At 45.1% G+C, this 24,027-nt stretch overlaps 1 protein-coding gene across 14 annotated transcripts in view; it reads right to left on the reverse strand.

The window, feature by feature from the left end:
* Positions 1-23,046, reverse strand: part of MCTP2 (multiple C2 and transmembrane domain containing 2) — a 268,239-nt gene extending 245,193 nt beyond the window's left edge. For 9 of the 14 annotated variants that reach the window (XM_060401990.1, XM_027957035.3, XM_060401991.1 and 6 more), the window contains exon 1: positions 22,796-23,046. The gene's annotated coding sequence lies outside the window, so the exon portion shown is untranslated. Of the gene's footprint in view, positions 1-22,242 lie in introns of all 14 variants that reach the window. The other 5 variants (XM_060401994.1, XM_060401992.1, XM_042235050.2 and 2 more) reach the window with 2 other exon arrangements.
* Between the last annotated feature and the right edge of the window lie 981 nt (positions 23,047-24,027).

A 24,027-nucleotide genomic window follows, 5' to 3' on the forward strand; every position in this document is an offset into this window, starting at 1 on the left:
AATACTGAGCACCAGTTCACATTTACTGTCACACAATGAAGATGGCTTTTTCCCCCCACAAAGGATCACTTTATACTGAAACTGTTGGACTATGTTGTCAGTTTTGCTCTCTGGTTCCCTTCGTGCTAGATTCTATAAATAGGCATAAAAATCAAATGCTTTGTTTCACGCCACATTTCCTTTAATTTTACGATTGTTCTGTGAGTAACATCACCATGCAGAGCTCATGATATTTAATACAACTCAGATACAAAGACCCTCCCTGCGCTAATAAAAGGGAAAACACACGAGTCCCAGTCCCCATCATACGGTATAAATTCCCTTAAATTTGTTTGCAAGGTTATTCCACAGGGTCAGTTCTTTAAAGACCCCAGCAATTTGCCTTAATGTGTGTTTAGATTCACACTATATTAAAGAAAATCCACACAAAAACACATAGTTCATCTCCTCCTTCTCTACTAACTCTCTATGCATGCTCACCGCATGAAATTTTAAATTACCCTTTGATCACAGGTAAAGAATAGAATGCACAGTTTGCATCAGGTGACAGTCACATTAATATAAAATATAAATGTGCGACAAGCCCAGGGCACTTAGCACAGAATACATATTCTTTCAGTCATATATTTGTAGAGATACGCACACATGGTGAGCAGAAATATGAACCACTAATCTTCATCAGTGCCACCATTAAAGATTAATTCTCTGATCTATGTAACCACCTGGAAAATGATTTATGATATAATTTTCAATGGAAAACACAAACTCTGAAATTGTACCTAACCTATGTTTGCAGCCCTAGAAAATGACATATTCAGTGTGGACTAGGCCAGAAGTCCATGCTTATAGAAAAACTGTTAAAGGCTAGTTTTCTCGATGCAGAGGATACTTGCTTTCTTCATAAATTTTTAGTCTGTGTTCACTTTAGTATTGACACCCTGCTGTCTGTGCAATCCACATGAGGGCGTGTACAACATATTTCCTGGACGTGCATGTCTGTGTGTGCTTTTCCCCAACATAAAGAAAAACATCAATCCCAAATTATCTCGAATGACAGTGAGGCTTCTGATGAGCGGCTCAAGTCAATTGATGGCAGCTGCCAGAGAGCTGGGATTGCAAAGGATGCTGAGGCTCGGTGGGGAAGACGACGTCAACAGCACGAACATCTGCCCTGGGTTTCGGACGGGGAGCGGTGGCTCCATGCCGGTGATTCGCCAACTCCGTCTCAGCACTGACATCAAACACACGGATTCTATAGAAGGACCAAGAGTATTCTATGGCTTCCCGCACAACCACCAACTCAAGAGGCCTTGGCAACTCAAAACATGACATAGCTGATGAGTTCTTATCTAACTAATTAGATAAGATAACAACATAGAGAAGTCCAGGCATACCGTTTTCAATATTCTAAAACTAAACTCTTAAAAATGAACACAGTCGCTTCACTGACATGGCACAGACACGTGCTCTGAAATCAGGACAGACACCTACTTATTCTGTCTTATTATTCAGTTCAGTTCAGTCGCTTAGTCGTGTCCGACTCTTTGCGACCGCATGAATCGCAGCACGCCACGCCTCCCTGTCCATCACCAACTCCCGGAGTTCACTCAGACTTGCATCCATCGAGTCAGTGATGCCATTCAGCCATCTCATCCTGGGTTGTCCCCTTCTCCTCCTGCCCCCAATCCCTCCCAGCATCAGAGTCTTTTCCAATGAGTCAACTCTTCGCATGAGGTGGCCAAAGTACTGGAGTTTCAGCGTTAGCATCATTCCCTTGCAAAGAAATCCCAGGGTTGATCTCCTTGCAGTCCCAAGGGACTCTCAAGAGTCTTATTATTAGGTGGCTGTAATTCCTACTTGTGCATGCTTACATGCTCAGTCACTTCAGTCATGTCCGACTCTTTGCAACCCCACCAGGCTCCTCTGTCCGTGGAATTCTCCAGATAAGAATACTGGAGTGGGTTGCCATGCCCTCCTGCAGGGGATCTTCCCAACTCATGGATGGAATCCAGGTCTCCTGCATTGCAGGCAGATTCATTAGCATCTGAGCCACCAGGTAAACCCAATTCCTATTTGTTCGCAATAAAATGTTCTAATGTTTTGCCTCTATATAGTACAGAAGCCTTCAAAGAGAGAAGAGCCCAAGTAAACATCTATTTACAAAACACATGGCTTGAGCACCATCTAAGTTTGGGGTTAATACTTTATTTAATAAATGTCTGCTTTCCTACAAGGTTATAATTCTGTATAACCATTCTCTTCTATTGTAAAGGAGCAAATGGTACTGTCCTGTACTTAGAGTTAATCAACAAGAAACACAGAGGACCAGCTCAAGCCACAGTGGCAGAGCTGACATCACTCAGCGAGTTCCCTGACCATAAGGGGTGCTCAATTCAGACACTTGAACCCATGCTACGCCTCACTGGCTGCTTTCATTCGTTTTCTATAAATGCACAGGACAATTCAAACTTCGGAAAAAATAGAAAAAGGCTAAAAATAATCCACAGTTGAAGAAAGACTGAAGAAAAGAGGAAGCTCTAATTTCCAGCAGGTGTCTTAACACCCGGGGGCAGAATCTTGACCATGTGAGAACAAGGCAGGCTCGTGTGTCATTTACAGAAAGCTAAAGGCACAGGTGAAATCTCACATGGATTAGCCACGAGAGGAAAGCTCAAGTAAGCTCTGGGCTCACTAACCAGCCGGGATAATGAAGAGTAAACACAGAAGAGCTCTTACTCGGGGCAAAGTTCAGGCGATGTGGGTCGTGTGCCAAGAGGAAACCTCACCAACCCATGGAGAACACCTGGCCCGGGAGAGGTCAGCATTTCCACAACGCTCAGTTTTAGCAGGTGTAACACGAGTACCCTGATGAAGAAACACTGCAGAAGCAGAGTAAGGGGGAAAATGGGGGAAAAAGACTTAGGAGGAAAATCTACTTCTGCTTTACTGATTATGCCAAAGCCTCTGACTGTGTAGATTACAGCAAACTGAGGAAAATTCTTGAAGAGATGGGAATACCAGACCACCTGACCCGCCTCCTGAGAAATCTGTATGCAGGTCAAGAAGCAGCAGTTAGAACTGGACATGGAACAACAGACTGGTTCCAAATCGGGAAAGGAGTACGTCAAGGCTGTATATTGTCACCCTGCTTATTTAACTTATATGCAGAGCTCATCATGCTGGGCTGGATGAAGCACAAACTGAAATCAAGATTGCTGGGAGAAATATCAATAACCTTAGATACGCAGATGACACCACCCTTATAGCAAAAAGCAAAGAGGAACTGAAGAGCCTCTTGATGAAAGTGAAAGAGAAGAGTGAAAAAGCTGGCTTAAAACTCAACATTCAAAAAATGAAGATCATGGCATCCGGTCCCATCACTTCATGGCAAATAGATAGGGAAACAGTGGACAGTAGCTGACTTTATTTTGAGGGGGCTCCAAAATCACTGCACACAATGACTGAAGTCATGAAATTAAAAGATGCTCACTCCTTGGAAGAAAAGCTATGACCAACCTAGACAGCATATTTAAAAGCAGAGACATTACTTTGCCAACAAAGGTCCATCTAATCAAAGCTATGGTTTTTCCAGTAGTCATGTATGGATGTGAGAGTTGGACTCTAAAGAAAGCTGAGTGCTGAAGAATTGATGCTGTGGTGCTGGAGAAGACTCTTGAGAGTCCCTTGGACTGCAAGGAGATCCAACCAGTCCATCCTAAAGGAAATCAGTGCTGAATATTCATTGGAAGGACTGATGCTGAAGCTGAAGCTCCAATACTTTGGCCACCTGATGCAAAGAAGGGATTCCTTGGAAAAGACCCTGATGCTGGGAAAAATTGAAGGCAGGAGGAGAAACGGATGACAGAGGATGAGATGGTTGGACGGCATCACCGACTGGATGGACATGAGTTTGAGCAAGCTCCAGGAGATGGTGATGGACAGGGAAGCCTGGCATGGTACAATCCATGAGGTTACAAAGAGCTGGACACGACTGAGCAACTGGACTGAATTGAAACATTTAGGTTGAAGGTCCAGGGAGCCTGTGCTTTGGGGGCAGTAATATAATCTGGTCTCCCCACTTATCAAACACTGGCTCTTTCAGGTTCCAGATCGAGAGCATCACTTCCTTACAAGCCTGATCCTGACCCTAATCCAGACCCTGACCTTCTGGTATAAAGTTTCATTTCTGTACCATAATCTCTGTCACACCTGACATTCAGCTTGGCCTTGATGATCAAATTCATCTCATCAGTTTGTTCACTTAGTCTCCCCAGTCCACCTCCCACTCCCCGACCATAATTAAGTCCTCTGATGGGGCTGTACTGGCCAAGTCCACATCTGCATCTTCAGCACAATACCTGGCACAGGGCAGTTAAGTCTGGATGGATGGATGGAAGGAAGGGAAGGAGGGACAGAGGGCCTTGGAGGGCAACTCCTTCTACTGTATCGTGAATGAATATTTTCCAGAACTCTATGTCCGCCTAGAGACCAGTATACTCCATCAACCTGAAAGTCTCAAAGTGCTTTTAAGTTCTTTAATACATGTTTAATCACTAACTAAATAACATTAGGCAATATATTTATTGCTCTGTGATAAGGCATGTTTGCAGGTTCCTGTACTGTATACAGAGGGTTAATTCGGTAACCACCACTAGTCCTGACAGAGCCTCATTAGAGAGCCAGGTGTCACCTTGTGAGAGGGAGAGCATGCACGTCGTCTCCGACTTTCCCCACTCATTTCATAACAGAATGATCCACTGTCTATTAACTTTAAAAATTGTGGCCAGCAAGTTGACAATGAAGCCCTTGAGCTCCACCACAGGATGAAGCCCACGTAATTCATCTCTGAAACTCTCAACCAAGAACTGCAAGATCCGAGCACTGGGCATGACTACAAAAGCCTGCAAACCCAGCTCCCTTCATCTCTTCCCATCAAAATTTGGATTTCAGTCATCTAAGATGCCCCTTAATCCTGAGGCTCTTGGAGACAGTGTCCCCACAGCATGTCAGGATCAAGTAAAGATAGTAAGTGAGGCTTCCAAGATGCGTTTGTGAGGAACGGATGTATGTGCACCTAATCATCTCTGAACTAAGCCACATGTCCAAATCAAGTGAGGAAAACTGTTGAAAATGAATTAAAATTCATAACACACATACATGCACACACCAAGCACCGAGCCGTTTCTTGACTGATGAAGATTTTTAAGGACGGATAAATTAAGAGTTTGGGATTGACATCTACATACTACTATATTTAAAATAGATAACCAGCAAAGACCTACTGCATCACACAGAGAACTATACTCAAGATTTTGTAATAACTTGTAAGGGAAAACAATTGATACATTTATATGCATAGCTGAATCACTTTGCTATACACCTAAAAACTAACATAATTTTGTTATTGTTCAGTCACTAAGTCACGTCTCTTTAAGCGCCCATGGTTTGCAGCACACCAAGCTTCCCTGTCCTTCACTATCTGTTGGAGTTTGCTCAAACTCATGTCCGCTGAGTCTCTGATGCCATCCAGCCATCTCAGCCTCTGTCACTCCCTTCTCTCTTGCTCTCAATCTTTCCCAGAATCAGGGTTTTTTTCCCCAGTGAGTCAGCTCTTGTTGTATAATAAATCAACTATACTTCAACTTTAAAAATAAAATCTAGCTCAAAACAGAACTGTTAATATTAAAAAAACTCTTTAAAAAAGGTTTTTAAAATACAGATTAATGACTATTTCCCACACTCATGTGAAACATTCTTTATCTGAAGAATATATTTCTAAATCTCTCCGTTGTGCATTACAAAGACATTTGCCCAGATCACAGAACCTTTTGTCTCAAAATACCCAAAGGGACCGCTCACTCTCAAAATGCAGTCAGCACACATTAGTATTTATAAAGCATTCCATTATAGCAGCATCTCTCAAATGAAAAGGTAAAGAACACTATTATCAATATTAAAACCATCTATCTTTTAAAAAGGCTACATCGATTTTCCCCACCACTGATTCCATCAATGCCAGTGTCAGCTCCATGAAGTGGCCACTATTATATAACAGCTTATATCGATAATTCCCAAATGAACTTTCCTAATTTTCTATAGGTTTTCAACCCATTTACTAGGACATCAGCTAGGAAAAGGCTTGGAGTGATCAGAAATACCCAAACCAGTCTTCCCACGGAGCTAGCATAGTGCAAGTGCATTTTAAAATATGAAGCAACTTTGAAGTCCTATTAAGAAGGGCAAACAGGACACCTTCTGGTTCATTTCAGCTAAAATGAGCCTCCCCACCATCAATGTTAGGTTTCCAGGTAGCTCAGTGGTAACGAATCTGCCTGCCAATGCAGGAGCCACACGAGACGTGTGGGTTTGATCTCGGTCAGGAAGATCCCCTGGAGGAGGAAATGGCAACCCACTGCAGTATTCTTGCCTGGAGAATTCCATGGAGAGAGGAGCCTGGCGGGCTACAGTTCATAGGGTCACAAAGAGTTGGACATGCCTGGGCGATCATCGATGTTTTAAAAACAGCAGTAGTAGCAGCTGCTGTAGCTACTCCCTGAGGAGTACATGGAGCATTAGGTGCAACAGACATCATGTACCAAACGTTTTAAGTATACTGTCATTTAATCCTCACAACCCTATAGTGGAGGTGTGGGGTCCTATCCCAAGGCCACAGGAGTGGAGCCCAGAACCAAGATCATCTCAGGAACTGAGTCTCTCTGTAACCTCTGCTAAAAGCTCCTTAATCATCACCAGCAAGTTTCCAAATTAGGCAAAAATGCCCACGCTGGTAGTGACCCTATCTAACCAATCACTTAACGCCACCCTTCCAGGAGGAATTTTCTTAATCTGGAGGCTATAAAAATTGGCTATGCAAGGACACACAGGTACGATCCCTGAGTTGAGCAGGTTTCCTGGAGGAGGAAATGACAACCCACTCCAGAATTCTTGCCTGGAAAAGCCCATGGACAGAGGACCCTGGCAGCTACAGTCCCTGAGGTCACAAAGAGTTAGACACCACTAAGCTCGCACACACACACACACACACACACACATAGCATCTCCCTGGCCTGTCAGATCAGCCGGCTACGCTCTCAGTGCCCGTATTATCTCTGTTCTTTGTTCTGAATAAACTCACTCCCTTCTGAAATGCTCTAGGGCTGGAAATTCTTTTCCTGCCCATGCTTGGACTGCCACGGCAGTAAGTACTATTAGAAGCCTCCGTCACTGACGGGCACACTAAGGCCCAGAGAGTTTAAGTAACTTCCCGGCATCACAAAGCCAACACACCGCAGAGCCAAGACTCAGGTCCAGCGGCCCAACTCCATGTTCCTGACCTTGACACCACCTTGCCCCCTAGTCTCTGTTACTTCACCTCCTGCCTCACAGTATCCACTCCTAAAACAAGCAGCATTGCAAAGGGTCCTTCAGTCAAATTGCAGGCGGCCAGACTATGAAAGGAGCAGAGATCAACAGCGAGACGTCTCCTGGCAACCTCCACAAGATTTTCAGGGTCACTGCCTCTCCATCCTTCCAAACTCAGCTCACATTTTCCCTCTCCATCAGCCTAAACAGACCTCACCTGCCTTTAAAAAAAAAAAAAAATCCTCTCTGCTCCCAAGAGGGTACTACTAATAATCCTTTCACAAAGATGGATCTTGACTTTCCAAGGAGATTAGTTTTATGAAACTTGGAACCACTCCTACTTTCTCTCTTGTCCTATATAAACAGGAAATCATGGATAATCCTTTTTTTCTTTCTTTTTTTCTGCAACCAGAAATGTAGCCATGTAAATTCAATAAAGCCATTGATTAGCTGTCACCTTCCAAAGACAGCCATCCCAGGTGTTCTTTCATCCCTATATATTTATGAAACATTGTCAGGTTCTCCCCAGGAGTGGCTGGGCTTTCATCAAATCATACCATAATCACCAAGAAAATGCTAAATCCGGCACAATCAATAGAACGTGGACATGGCCAATCTCCACTTTCTGCTCTCAAGACTTAATTAAAAATGCAAAAGGGAAAAATACCTTAAAAGTGAAACTAAACGTCCAAAAAAAAATTTTTAAGGAAAAGTGATGTCTTACCTCTAAAGAGAATGGCCTCACGTTGGATAAAAAAGACTGAGGTGGATAAATTTTACTGCTCCCTAAAATGTGTTTCCAGGTATTTTTTGAAATACTGTCATTTAGTAGCAGCTCCTATTGCTGCTTCCTGCCTGCCCTCCTCTTACTCTTATTCTGATTGGAAGAAAATGTAGAGCAAAACATCAGCTGTAAAGGGGTCTGATCTTCAGGTAAAAGCTCCCATAACGTGTGGGCACTCACTCACCCAAACCTCTGCAGGCTTACTCATTACCAAGCAGCCAGACTTCCTCTTTTCCTTGAATAACGGGAATTTGCTGCTGTTGTTGTTTAGTTGCTAAACAACATTTAGCAACTAAATGTTGCTAAACCTGACTCTTTGCACCCTATGGACTGTAGCCCACCAGACTCCTCTGTCCACGGGATTTCCCAGGCAAGAAGACCAGAGTACGCTGGTGTTCCTTTCTCCAGAGGATCTTCCTGACCTAGGGATCGAACCCATGTCTCCTGTACTGGCAGGCAGATTCTTTACCACGGAGCCAAAGCCCTAAGAGGAATTTATAAATTACTTACTATTCACAAGGCACTCTTCAGGGATTATTATTATTAAGCATCACAGCAGCCCAAGGTAAGTATTTTCATCTCCATTTAAAAAAAATGAGCCCAAGCTTTGGAGATGACGAAGTCCTACAAACGTCAGAGTGGCTTCCAGGAAGGCTGAGTAGGTAAGAATTTTGAAAACTTTTCTCTGCTTAATCATTTCAACTACCAGATACTGTAATGTTTCTGGATCCCTAACGGAGAAGATGTTTGGCTGATAAAATCGAACAAAAGATACTAAAGACTTTTTACAAGCTTTAAAATGTTAAACTAATTCAAAGTATTTTTAATATTCTCGTGTCCAAGGAGTTTTAATGACATGTGAAATACATTAATAAAAGACTTATCATCTCACCATCCAATTAACCATGGGGATATTTTTCCCACAGGTGCCTTTAAGAAATTGTAATCGTGCAGAGAGGCACGTAATGAAAAGTGACTCAGCCCCGACTAGACCATTTCCATAAAGTAACCACTAGTAAGTTTCTAGTGCTCATCTCCAAAACAACAAAAAGTACACACACCCATTCATATACTGTGGGCTGCGGTGTCCAGCTGTGTCTGACTGTTTGCAACCCTGTGGACCGTAGCCCTCCAGGCTCCTCTGTCCCTGGGATTCTCCAGGCAAGAATACTGGAGTGGGTTGCCATTTCCTTCTCCAGGGGATCTTCCTGACCCAGGGATCAAACCCACACCTCCTGCATTGCAGGCAGATTCTTTACCATGTTGAGCTACCAGGGAAGTTCACTCATATATCTGCACATAGTAACAGGGTAAATATATGTGTATGTAAAAGGGGTTTTGCTCTACACTGTTTCACACCATGCTTTATCACACAACATAAAAAGCAACAATAAAACCAGTGCTTTATAAGTTCTCATTGAGTTGGCCTGACTCAGCCATTACCAAAAAAAGCAACATTTCAAGGCAAGGTTGTTGGTTTTTCAACTGGCTAGATTCAGGATGTCATTACACCAGAAAACTACCAAGAGCACACTGACAAGACATCCAGAACTGGTCAGCAAAACCTGCATTAAAAAAAAACCAGTTTAACCAAAGTGCCAACCTATCTTTCCTGACATTATATGAATGTCGGTACGGCTTCCTACTGAAATGAATGCAGATGACCTTGCTGAGTGTTCTGTTCAAAAGCACAGGACGCCGTGCACAGGACTTCAGTTTGCAGGGTGCTAGGGAGTCCTCCTTGCGCCCTCTCCATTCCGACTGCCGCATCAACTGCTACTGCACTCACGAGGCCACAGACTCAACGTCCACTAGAGGAGGGTACCTAGGTGGTGTGTCAGAAGCCCCCAGGGGCACAAGCAGCACGTCCAGCACAAGTCACTCCAGTTTCCCCAAGACCACATCAAACAAAACATCAACCTCACTGGCATACTGTCGGCCCTCGAAAGATCTATTTGACAAATGCACCTAATGCTTAGAAAGGAACCAACGAGTAACAAAAAAGCATCAATCACTGGCTCAGCAGGAATGTTGTCCACATTGTGAAATGTCAACATCTGCATGTATTTAAAAGCTCACATCACTTTAAAAACACAAGAACACCAGGAGGCAGTTCTCCTGCGAACATTCAGGAGTGACGCAAGGTGTTTAGTGCAAGGGACAACGTGCTTTATTCCACAAATCTAGGACGACAATTGCATGTTTCATGCATCACTCGAGTCAGATAAAGGAGTGAGACCCTTTCAAAATATCCAACTTTGTGTATTTGTAATCTTTGGGCAAGAAACTGCTCTGAAGGGATGTATTTATCAAACCATGTCAAATCCATCCTCAGAGGAGGGTCTAGCAGAATTCCAGGGCTTCATGGCTGCGCTGAAAGCAGCCTCTGAGGTGAAAGGCTTCCACTCCGCCTTCATCCTGGGATGAAAGGACCAGCTGCTTCCAATCCCAGGATGCAGGGAAAATCCTGCAGTCTTATTCGGAACAGACTCTATTCTTGCGGTTAAGCAGCTTCACTGGGAAGCGAGGCAGAGTAGAATGGTTGAAAGCACTGGATGGAATGGAATAGTTGGGGAAAAGGGGAAGATTCCATCCCGGTGGGTGGTCCTGGGTTTCTGTGAGTCTCAGCGCTTTCTTCTATTAGACAGGGTTGACCCCTGCCTAGGAGGGGCTCCCCAGGCAGCTCAGCGGCAAAGAATCCACCTGCCAATGCAGGAGACTCAAGAGGTGCAGGTTCCATCCCTGGGTTGGGGAGATCCTCTGGAGCAGGAAATGGCAAACCACTGCAGTATTCAAATGGCAAACCACTTGAGAATCCCATGGACCAAGGAGCCCAGTGAGCTACAGTCCGTGGAGTTGCAAAGAGTCAGACACAGTTGAGCATACGTGCAGGCTACCTAGGAGGGTCCCTGACAGGATTAGAATAAATAAAATAATGCTGCCACCTAACAGAACTCAGCAATGGCAGGCTGCTGCTACATTAAAAGCCAAAAACATCTTCCATTCAAGAAAAAAAAAACCACTATCAATGGAAAGGCACATATTGGCCAATGAACCCTAAAACTAAGCAATAAATTAGTAACTTAGGATCTTGAGCTTATGGTGATGAAGCCAAACATAACATAAGACTGGAAGCTGGAAAAGAAGTAATTAATAGAGCAACTCAGAACTAAGCTGTCTTAATGACCAGGGCGAGGCCTCTTGTGTTTAAACTTTCACATGTGTGTGTCTCACACACAGAGTTCATGACATTTAAAAAAACAATTTGTCATGCACCTTTTCAGTTCTGCTATCGCTTCTGGTTCAAACAGTAACACAGGAAACTTTCCGGGAACCTTCTTTCTCATTCTTGGCTAAAGCAAAATATCTCTGTGCCAGCTCATCTGAGATTAAAGAGAGTGAAAGAAATTTCAGAGAAATTCTACTTGTTTCAACAGGCCTAAAATATGGAAGGCAACTTCTGCAAAAGCTTTTTAACAAGGTCCTGAAACAATATATAAGATATACCCATTTGAATGCAGAGTTCCAAAGAATAGTAAGAAGAGATAAGAAAGCCTTCTTCAGTGATCAATGCAAAGAAATAGAGGAAAACAATAGAATGGGAAAGACTAGAGATCTCTTCAAGAAAATTAGAGATACCAAGGGAACATTTCATGCAAAGATGGGCTCAATAAAGGACAGATAAAGTACAGACCTAACAGAAGCAGAAGATATGAAGAAAATGTGGCAAGAATACACAGAAGAACTATATACAAAAGATCTTCATGACCACGAAGCTGTGATCACTCACCTAGAGCCAGACATCCTGGAATGTGAAGGCAAGTGGGCCTTAGGAAGCATCACTACAAACAAAGATAGTGGAGGTGATGAAATTCCAGTTGAGCCATTTCAAATCCTAAAAGATGATGCTGTGAAAGTGCTGCACTCAATGTGCCAGCAAATCTGGAAAACTCAGCAGTGGCCACAGGATTGGAAAAGGTCAGTTTTCATTCCAATCCCAAAGAAAGACAGTGCCAAAGAATGCTTAAACTACCGCACAATTGCACTCATCTCACATGCTAGCAAAGTAATGATCAAAGTTCTCCAAGCCAGGCTTCAACAGTATGTGAACTGTGAACTTCCATATGTTCAAGCTGGATTTAGAAATGGCAGAGGAACCAGAGATCAAATTGCCAACATCCACTGGATCATAGAAAAAGCAAGAGAGTTCCAGAAAAATATCTATTTCTGCTTTATTGACTATGCCAAAGCCTTTAACTGTGTAAATCACCACAAGCTGTGGAAAATTCTTAAAGAGATGGGAATACCAGACCACCTAACCTGCCTCTTGAGAAATCTGTATGCAGGTCAGGAAGGAACAGTTAGAACTGGACATGGAACAACAGACTGGTTCCAAATCGGGAAAGGAGTACATCAAGGCTGTATATTGTCACCCTGCTTATTTAACTTATATGCAGAGTACATCATGAGAAACGCTGGGCTGGAAGAAGCACAAGCTGGAATCAAGATTGCCGGGAGAAATATCAATAACCTCAGATATGCAGATGACACCACCCTTATGGCAGAAAGTGAAGAGGAACTAAAGAGTCTCTTGATGAAAGTGAAAGAGGAGAGTGAAAAAGTCGGCTTAAACCTCAACATTCAGAAAACGAAGATCATGGCATCTGGTCCCATCGCTTCATGGCAAAAAGATGGAGAAACAATGGAAATAGTGACAGACTATTTTTCGGGCTCCAAAATCACTGCAGATGGTGACTGCAGCCATGAAATTAAAAGATACTTACTCCTTGGAAGGAAAGTTATGACCAACCTAGACAGCATATTAAAAAGCAGAGACCTTACTTTGCCGACTAAGGTCCGTCTAGTCAAGGCTATGGTTTTTCCAGTAGTCATGTATGGATATGAGAGTCATGTATGGATGTGAGCTCAGAAGAATTGATGCTTTTGAACTGTGGTATTGGAGAAGACTCTTGAGAGTCCCTTGGACTACAAGTAGATCCAACCAGTCCGTTCTAAAGAGATCAGTCCTGGGTGTTCATTGGAATGACTGATGCTGAAGCTGAAACTCCAATACTCTGGCCATCTGATACAAAGAAATGACTCATTGGAAAAGACCCCGATGCTGGGAAAGATTGAACGCCAGAGGAGAAGGGGACAACGGAGGATGAGATGGTTGGATGGCATCACTGACTCAATGGACATGAGTTTGATTAAACTCCGGGAGTTGGTGATGGACAGAGAAACCTGGCATCTATGGGGTCACAAAGAGTTGGACAGGACTGAGAGACTGAACTGAACTGATACAGTGAATTAGGTAGGGAGAAACCCGCATGAAAAAAGAGGAGATAAGGAAAGGGGTGGAGGGAATCTGTGGAGGTAAAGAGTCAGAGAAGATGAGGATATTGAATTTCAGGACCTGATCCTGCAACAGACAAGAAACTGTCCGCCAAAGATTAATAGATATACCGTACAGGACATTTTGTTACCAATGAGAGGGTAAACAAGCCTCCAAAATCTCTAGGCCCCAAATTCTCATAAGGGCCAAGCAGCAGCAAAAGGGCTGAAACCCTAAAGGCATTTCCAGACTACAAACCCATACAGCTAAACTAATTTTATATATTTAAATCTAATCTTCCATATTACACAAGACTATCATAACAATAATGCCAGTTACTGTTCAAGTAACACAATGTTCTTCTCTGACATACTACCTAAGTTTTCAGACTAATTCTCAACTTCTTTCACAATGCTAAAAATGGTCCACCCTCACAATCAAAGCCAGAAAGTATTACACAATCATTATTTGTTTGTGGTTTCATTTGACTCTGGGAGGCCTGGGGGCTTTGTGTTGTTGTTTGCTTTTGCCCCTTGGCTCTGAACACAGTCACGGTCACACGGACGTAAGTTCAATACTTTTGGGTTTTCCTGATCAGTTCATAGGTCTCTCATGAACATTCTCCTTTATTAGCTGATTTAAGTTGGAGTATGGCTGCTTTACAAAGTTGTGTTGGTTTCTGCTACACAGTGAATCAGCTATATGTATACATACATCCCCTTCTTGGACCTCCGTCCTATATCCCCATCCCTCTCACCACAGAGCACTGAGCGGAGCTCCCTGCACTATACAACAGCTTCCCATTGCCGCTGCTAAGTCGCTTCAGTCGTGTCCGACTCTGTGCGACCGCATAGACGGCAGCCCACCAGGCTCCCCCGTCCCTGGGATTCTCCAGGCAAGAACACTGGAGTGGGTTGCCATTTCCTTCTCCAATGCGTGAAAGTGAAGAGTGAAAGTGCTCAGTTGCGTCTTGACTCTTAGCGACCTGGTGGACTGCAGCCTACCAGGCTCCTCCGTCCATGGGATTTTCCAAGCAAGAGTACCGGAGTAGGGTGCCATTGCCTTCTCCCCTGTAGCTCAGCTAACTCCTTGCAAAGTCATGTAGTTTTGGCAAGACAGAAACTTCCAACAGTGCTAGCAACTGAAACTTAACTCATTCACCCTTGTCAATTACCCAGCCCCTGTGCTCCTGCATAACCATATTTGTTTGTGTAAAGGTCGGGCATCTCCACTGCTTGTCCCAACCACCCGTATGCAGGAAACCCCTACTCTGAGCTAGCCTACTCACAGTCAGCACGGCACACTAAAGTCTGGTGTCATGCACTGTCTATAAAAACTCTGTAACTCCTTTGTTTGGGGCTCAGAGCTGGAAGTGTTAGCTCCTCTGGGCCCGCCAGCATAATAAACCTGAGTTCTCCAACTCTCCAAGCGAGGTGCTTAGTTTCCCGAGAGACCGACTTCTGCAACAAATATACATGTGTTTTGCTGTTTCTGACTTACTTCACTCTGTATGATAGACTCTAGGCCCCTCCATGTCTCTACAAATGACCCAGTTTTGTTCCTTTTTATGATTGATTTTTAATAAACAAAGTTGAAACAGGCTATCCGAAACTTTCAGTTTCTCAAAAGCATCCATCCATCAATTTCTCAAAACAATCTCTTTTTTCCAAATCTTTCTCCAGGCTGATGTGCCTGCCCATTCCTCCCGCTAAGTGCAGGCAGTCCTGCCTCTGGAGGCCACCCTTCACTGCTTGCCTCCTATAACCCCAACCCTACCCCACCCCACCCGACCCCACCCGACCCCACCCGACCCCATGCCTCACCGTCACCTGGTGGTGGCTTCATCGCTAAGTTGTGTCCGACACTTGCAACCCCATGTAGCCCTCCAGGATCCTCTGTCCGTGGGATTTCCCAGGCAAGAATACTGGAATGGGTTGCCATTTCCTTCCCCAGGGGATCTCCCCAACCCAGGAATTGAACCCAGGTCTCTCTGCATTGCAGGCAGATTATTTACCAACTGAGCTACAAGGGAGGGCTATAGTATTCACCTGTCAAGCTGCCTGACTTCCCATCTAGGCTCTAAAGAGACAGGGAGCTCTCTGCTCTATTCACATGGAAAATTCTAGCACATAGCAAACATAATACATAGCTTTTGGATAAAAGAACAAATATGTATTCCAGCTACTTTCTAACACATGTTTTAAACAAGCCTTCCGCTTAACTCTGAGCACCTAGAAAAACCTACATCCTCTATACAAAAAAAAAAAAAAAAAAAAAAGGAATCTTGTAACATCTATAGCAGCTACAAAACAGCCCTAGGAAATCTACATAACATATACACATGACCTATGTGTATGTGTATGTCTGTGTATATGTATGTATATGTATGTGTATGACTTCTTGACCCCATGGACTGTAGCCCACCCGGCTCCTCTGTCCAAGGGATTTTCCAGGCAAGAATACTGGAGTGGGTCACCACTTCCTCCTCCAGGAGATCTTCCCATCCCAGGGATTGAACCCACATCTCCTGTGTCTCCTGCTTTGCCTGGTGGATTCTCTACCACTGCACCACCTGGGAAGCCCCATGTATGTGTATATATACGGCCTACCCACATGATACAATTCATTTACAATAAAATGATACACATAAACGATGAATGAGTGTTTTTAACAACACAGCATAACAAATTAAGAGGAAAGATGGTAAGTCACTTAAATAACTTATAACAGTAAGATGGGCTGAAAATCTGACCAAGCCCCTATCACTCACCCACCCAGCCTGCTTTTCCACACTGAGGGCCTCCTCCCTCCTACTCTAGCCTGAGTAGAGCTCAGGCTATCAAACATGCAAAAGGCCAGAGGGAGTGGAGGATTCATCTCCACCCTGGAAAGAATGTGCGGAGGTAAACCTTGATCGTCTTCCACATCAAAGGAACTGGAGTGAATTGCTATCCCGCCCACCCAGGAGAAATGCCCACGTTCCTCCCTGAACGTCTTCTCCCCACTCTCCTCGAGAGAGAACATATTTAGCTGTTGATATTATTCCATCCGTTGAATTATTCAGTTCTCATATCAGCTGCATTATTCCATCTGCCTACCCAAATATCTTGGAGTCATCCACACATTTCAAACTCACGACATCCATTATTCTGTAGAAAACAGTCTTCTCTAGTCCTGTCCACCATCCTGGCACCATCCTAGGGGCCCAAGACACAGATCTCAGCCCTGACAACCCCTCTCACCACCCACATCCACCTGGTCACCTATGTAATCTCCTAGATCTCTCTCAGATACTTCCACACCTCTGCTTCCCTACTGCCTTAAACCATGCCCCATACATCACTTCTGAACTTTGACAATTTCTTAACTCCTCTCCTAACAACTCGCTGCCAGAATTAGGGCATCCAACTCCGCTCACCCAAGCGTTTTTCTACTAGTCTGCAGGGATCGTGTCTGGCTGGTCACCGCTGTATTTCCCTCCAGCACCTAAATGAATGCTGAGCACAACTGAAGAGGCAAAAATGACCATATGAATGAATGACCACACGAGGAAGACGGGCAGTACTTGCAGAATTAGATTCCACCGCCTGCCATAAGCTCAAAGTGACAGTGTCTAAACGTCTGTCTCTGAAGCAGAGATAGAAAGACCTATTAATCCGAGGCTCACACCCAAAGGTAAATCATCATTTCACACACTGCCACAGGCACTCATAATATAATTACACATTCTTTTCATGCTGCCATGCATGATAAAATGTATAGAATCATGAAGAATGATCTTTCTTTCCCAGAAGGAAAAGAAAGACTATGAAAATGCAAAGCACAGGTCTCCTCAACACCTTCTGGGACACACGGACAAGCATACCATCATCTTCAAGTCCTCCGTGGCCTGAGGAGATGGTCTGCTAACATCCAGATCAAATCCCAGAATTAGCAAACAAGGCCACTTTTCACCATCACCTATTGGGGAAATCCACGGGAGCCGTCATCCAGCTGGGGAAAGAAGTGCTCGACGTTAGGTAATCGTGTATATGCAATCACGTCTATCTGCTTACGAAATTTCAAAGTTTGCACTAAGACAGAAGGACAACAACATTCTTCCTCTCTCATCAATTGGTTACCAAAAGAGAAACTTGTTAATCCTAAGTGGTCAGCAAATAGGGCCATGCCAAGAAGACCCACGCCTGCCTTCCAGGCCTCTCCCACAAGACCAACACAAGACAAAGGCAGCGATGGCCTTCCCAGAGAGGGAAGGCGGGCACTGTAACCACACTGCCTGCGCGTGAATCCTGGCTGAACCGGTGTGGCCTGGGACAACACCCTTGTCTCTATGCTACAGCTTTCTCACTTTTAAATGGAGCAGTCTTCACGTCCATCTCAACAGAGGAGGGGACCTCAGGAAATAGCAACAGCAATGGCACCCCACTCCAGTACTCTTGCCTGGAAAATCCCATGGACAGAGGAGCCTGGTGGGCTGCAGTCCATGGGGTCGCTAAGAGTCGGACACGACTGAGCGACTTCACTTTGAATTTTCACTTTCATGCATTGGAGAAGGAAATGGCAACCCACTCTAGTATTCTTGCCTGGAGAATCAGGGATGGGGGAACCTGGCGGGCTGCTGTCTATGGGGTCACACAGAGTCAGACACGAATGAAGCAACTTAGCAGCAGCAGCAGCAGCAACAGAAAGGCAGATGAGAAAGAGCCCAAGGGGAAAAAAGTAAACATCAAGGTCCTACTATACGGCAAGAGGAACTGTATTCAACTTCCTATAATAAACCATAATGGGAAAGAATATGATACAGTATCATATGTATAACTGTATTATTTTGCTGTATATCAGAAACTAACAAAACACTGTAAATCAACTATATACTTCAATTTTAACAAAAGGAAGCTGTGCAGTGCTTAGCGACTCAGTCATGTCTGTCTCTTTGAGATCCTATGAACTGTAGCCTGCCAGGCTCCTCTGTCCGTGGGGATCCTCCAGGCTAGAATACTGGAGTGGGTTGCCATGCTCTCCTCCAGAGGATCTTTCCAACCCAGGAGTCAATCCCAGGTCTCCTGCACTGCAGGCAGATTCTTATCATCTGAGCCACCAGGGAAGCCCCCAACCTCGTCAAAAAAAAAAAAAAAAAAAAGAATCCAAATAAATAAATTTAAATAAATTACTGGAGTGATAATAGCTCTCAGGTGGTGGTTGTTGTTGAGTCGCTCAGTCGTGTCCAACTCTCTGCGATTGGGGGTTGCATTGATGATTAAAGGAATTAATATTTCTTATCACAATGCCTGGCATAATCTAAGTGCTCTATCAATATAACTATATTACAATAATAATATATAAACCTTAGCACTAATCTCACTCCTCTCATCTTCCCAAGGGATTCTATGCCCTACCAGTTCTCTTAAACACTAAAAGCAATGGTTTTCAAACTTTATAGCATGCGCCTGAAGCTTCTGGAAGGCTTCTTAAAACACAGACTGCTGTGCCATAAACACAGAGCTTCTGATTCAAGTGGCCTGGGATAGGGCCTGAGAACATGCATTTTTAACAAGTTCATTGCAGGTACATGGGTGCGGGTGCTGCTGGCCTGGGAACACTTGTGGAAAAATACTGACTACCGGGCTTCTCTGCATCAGTGGAGGACGGTGTGCGGGTCCAAACTTCCAGGGCTTCCAACGGCCGTCATCCCATACACTCTTCCATCTCAGCATCTCCACCCATGATTCCAAACTCAGCTCAAGCATCAGGACCTCGGAACTGGCACCAACACCATACTGTCACCAATGAAATAAGCTCCAGGAGACCAGGAGCTCCCCGGCAATCAGAACCTTAGTGCATGGGACACAGAAAACCTTCACTAAATGGCGCCAACACTCAAAGGCATACCTGGAGAACCAACTGAAGCGGAACCAATGGGAGCTTCCTCTCACAACTATTCACTGGGAAGGACGGGCCCTGAGACCACAATGAGCCCACGATCCCTCCCACACCAACCAGCAGCTTCTCTGCTCAGTGGACCATTAATTCTTTGCCTCCAACCACAACAGGTGCTCTCACACTTTGAAGGTGAGAGAGCTTCAATTTCTGGTCTCTCACTGGCATAGGCAGCACCCCCTACCCCGCCTCTGCACCAAAAGCTTCAAGCCTCTCATTAGGAGATGCTGGGTGTTCTCAGGGACAAGGGTGCAATCAGGAAGCATTTTTATGTAAGCCTTTTCTGGTAAATGGCCCCAAAAGATCTCAGTAGGAACAAGAAAGCAATCACCAGCAAATAGTTGTAATTTTTTTCCGTTCTAGGTAAGCATTCACTTTCATAGCTAATTTGGTATTATTTTTCTTAATGACGATCCCCTTACTGTCTACCTTTCAAGTATCACAAAATCTGGAACTGCCCCTTTCACATCCCATGCACACGCTTCTCCTTGGCCCTTTGGCTGTTCTGTGAATTTCTCCAAAACATCGTCCATCCTGCCCCTTCCTTACAGCATCTTAACCAAGCCAACCACACTTTTATAAACACCAGCCAGGAAGGACTTCAAATGCTTTTAAGAAGTTCAAGGTGTCTTGTCAATTTCTCTATACAAGGAAGATGAGGTGGGGGCGAAATGTGCCAAACACAATCTAGGCAGAATATTTACCTGATCCTCTCAACACAAGCAAAAAGCCTTTCTTCAACAGAAAACACTTTCTTCTACACCTAAAGATAATTTCAACATGAAACCCCTCAATTTTCTTAGGTAATTACCAGCAATTGCAAGGAAGGTTTTAAGAAGCCAAGTGCTCTCCATGTCAGAAGATAGTATTTAAAATTCTAAGTACTATTTTCATTCTCATCCTAAACAGTATAATAACTTTAATTTGAAAATCACTTGTGCGGTTTACATGCACTAAAGAAATCATCCATTGAGCTGTTATGGATCATTCACGCAAAAGGCTAAATTGGTATTTTAGGATTCTCTCCTAAATAAGCATGTTGGAGTCTCTATACTTCTAGAGAGACATTTAAGGAAAAATAGATACACCTTTTAAAATAAATATTATATACATTCAGCTATGGTTATAGATTTATACATACACACAAAGTCCTTTCTAGGTGGCAACAGTGACCTCTATTTACCTGTAAACTATGGGTAGAAATCAAGACGAAATACATTAAAGCATATGAACAATATGAAAATTAGCTGATACTTCAATATGCAATACACACAGGATATATATAAAGTTTTACTAATTTGCCCAACTTGGCTATATTGTAAAGTTGCTCAGTCGTGTCCGACTCTTTGTGACCCCATGGACTATAGCCCATCAGGCTTCTCCATCCATGGAATTTTCCAGGCATGAGTACTGGAGTAGGGTGCAATTTCCTTCTCCAGGGGGTCTTCCCAACCCAGGGGTTGAACCCGGGTTTCCCGCATTTCGGGCAGATGCTTAACCATCTGAGCCACCAGGGAGTCTCCTTAAAAATATCTTAAGGAAGACACGTAATAAATGTTCTGTTTTTTAAAATACTGTTCATCTTGTCCCAGATTGGTCTCAGTTTAAGAACCCAAAGAGAATGAAAATAATATTCATTTTATTCACAATGCCTTTCCCAGGTGACTCAGTGGCAAAGAATCCACCTGGCAAGCAGGAGACTTAGAGTTTGATCCCTCGGTTGGGAAGATCCCCTGGAAAAGGAAATGGCAACCCACTCCAGTATTCTCGCCTGGGAAATCCCACGGGCAGAGGAGCCTGGTGGGCTACAGTCCATGGAGTCGCAGAGCTGGTCACTACGTAGCAACTAAATGACAACTATAGCTCTCAAGATGTGTAAATCTGAATTCTCATTTCTATTAAATCTGCAGATTTACACTGTCTCACAGAAACTTGGAATAGTGAAAAAGCATGGATTCTGAACTAAGAAATATCCACACTCAACTCCCAGGTCCACCAGTTCCTATGAACAAATTCCTGCATCTTCCCCTGCCTTAGTTTCTCATTTATTCAGAATAACATCCCCTTGGTGAATATTAAGCAACATTTTAAGGAAAGTGACTAGCATGGTGCTTGGTATAGAGCTGACTTTTCTTGAGAGTCCTTTGGACGGTAAGGAGATCAAACAGGTCAGTCCTAAAGGAAATCAACTCTGAACATCCACTGGAAGGACTGATCCTGAAGCGCCAATACTTTGGCCACCGTATGCGAAGAGTTGACTCATTGGAAAAGATCCTGATGCTGGGAAAGGCTAAGGGCTGGAGGAGAAGGCGGCAGCAGAGGACAAGATGGCTGGATGGCATCAAAGCCTCAATGAACATGAGTTTTAGCAAACTCCAGGAGATAGTGGAGAACAGAGGAGCCTGGTGTTGCTGTCGGTAGAGTTGCAAAGAATCAGACTCAACTTCGCAACTGAACAACAAAACTAACCTTATTTTAAGTATGGTTTGGAAAATCCTTGCCACTTGGATGTGACCAGGCTAACGATAAATATCCTCTAAAGATTTTTATTTTCCCTATATTTAAAATGCTTATCACCAAAGATCAAACAGGTGCCGCAAAAACAAAAGCACAATGTGCCACTGCTATCTAAACATCCACCTGCGAGAAAGGACTGCCCCAAAATTCCCTTTTGTATCCACACCTGTGCTACCGCACAGCACACCAGCCTGTGTGCTCTCCTAGAGGTTCCCCCCTTGGCAGACGTGCACCTAACATCAGTTAAGTTGAAATGCTGCTGATCCAAGCAAAAAGTGATTGCTAATGGGAATTGTAAACCACAGACCTGTTTGTGATTTGGTGCGTCGGTGAAGCAGGTTTTCTAGAGTCCCCAGGTTCACCGCGAGGCTTTTCGGTAACTCGAAGTGTCCGATGCAGATGAAATTTCTAGAGCAGGCTCGGTAAGCACCGAGGCACGGGTAAAACCCACACATACCGCACACAAGTTGCTTCAGACGCTCTAATCCACTTCGCGGAAACTCACCCAGATTTACCCGCCATCAACGCACCATTTGCTTAACAAATGGACAGTGCGCTAGGGAACTAATTGCTGAAGCAATTGCCTCTCGAGTTCGCCACCACTACCGCCGATTTTTTTTTTTTTTAATGTTACCAGACACTCTGAAACCTATACACAATTATCAGTGGGCTCTCTGCGCAAGGAACCCAAGCGAATTCGCCGGGTTTCCACGAAGGGGGCGCATCCAATTCCGCCCAAATGAGGGACTGGCCTCTGCAGAAAGGAGTACCCAAGGAGACCAAACGTAGGTCCTTCAAAATGCGAAGAGATCCCGGGGCAGGCCCCGGTGCGCTCTCCCGCACCCCGATGCTCGGCGTACCTTTCTGACTCCTGAACCGGCAGCTCCACTGGCTTCCCTTCCCGGCCGCTCAGGATCCCGGGTTCTGTTGGCAGCGGACACCTCTGCCCTCCTCGCAAGAGCAAGGAGCAGCCCGGGTGCCCCGCTGGCCCGCGCGGCTTCCCGTCAGAGGCCGCGTCCCGGGAGCTGCAGAAAGGCTGGCGCGAGCCCCTTACCTGCGCGGACCCCGCCTTCGGGGCTGCTGCCGCCGCCACTCGCGAGCTCCGAGAGCCGCCGGGACGCGGCGGGCCCGGGCATCGCGGAGGGCAGCGCGACTTCCTCGGCCCCGCCTCCCGCCGGCCCCGCCTCCGCGCCCCGCCCCCGCCGGCCCCGCCGGCCCCGCCTCCGGAGCTGGGAGGCGGCCGCGCACCGCCCTGGAGCCCGGGTCCCGGCGTCTCCGCGCCAGGAGCCGGGCGGAGGGGCGCCGCGGGCTGCGGGGAGGAAGCTCCGCCGCTGGCTTCTGGCTCGGTGAAGAGGAAGCGGTTACGTTTATCTCCTTCGTCTGAGTTGATGCACAGGAAAAAGATGTGTCCAAAAAGTCTGGCTAAGGGAGTTGAGATTCCTCGCGTTGTAGTGCAGGGTAAGAACAAAGTGTGGGCCAGTGTGGCTGGCAAACGTCTAATTGCTTAATCGCTTGTCTCGCTGACGCGCACACCGTTTCTCTCCCTAAATGGCTCAGACGGTAAAGAATCCGCCTGCAATGCAGGAGACCTGGGTTAGATCCCTGGGTTGGGAAGATCCCCCGGAGGAGGGCTTGGCAACCCTCTCCAGTATCTTTGCCTGGAGAATCGCATGGACAGAAGAGTCTGGTGGGCTACAGTCCGTAGGGTCGCAGAGAGTCGGACACAACTGAGCGACTAAGCAGCAGCGGCAAAGGTTCAGTGCGAGGGGAGCCGCCTCCATTTTTACGACGCAGACCCTAAGAGGTGCTGGAGGCCAGCGTCCCATGAAACCCGTGCCACGTGCGCGCGATTGATGGTGGAAATCGGCCAACCAAACACACGGAACTCCCGTTTCTCATCTTTAAAGAGGTGACATTCTCGAGCTGCTGGAACACTCAAGAGTCTCTTAAAGATCCCTAAGTGCGATGACTGACACTAAGACTTTCAGTAAACATTTGCTTTTGTTCCTTACCCGTGAGTTTTTTCTACTTCTTCCTTTTTCTTTTCCTCCTGCTCTAATCTTGCACTGTGTTTACTCTTTATCTCTGCCCT

The sequence above is a fragment of the Ovis aries genome, chromosome 18 (assembly GCF_016772045.2).
Source record: "Ovis aries strain OAR_USU_Benz2616 breed Rambouillet chromosome 18, ARS-UI_Ramb_v3.0, whole genome shotgun sequence".
NCBI lineage: Eukaryota > Metazoa > Chordata > Mammalia > Artiodactyla > Bovidae > Ovis > Ovis aries.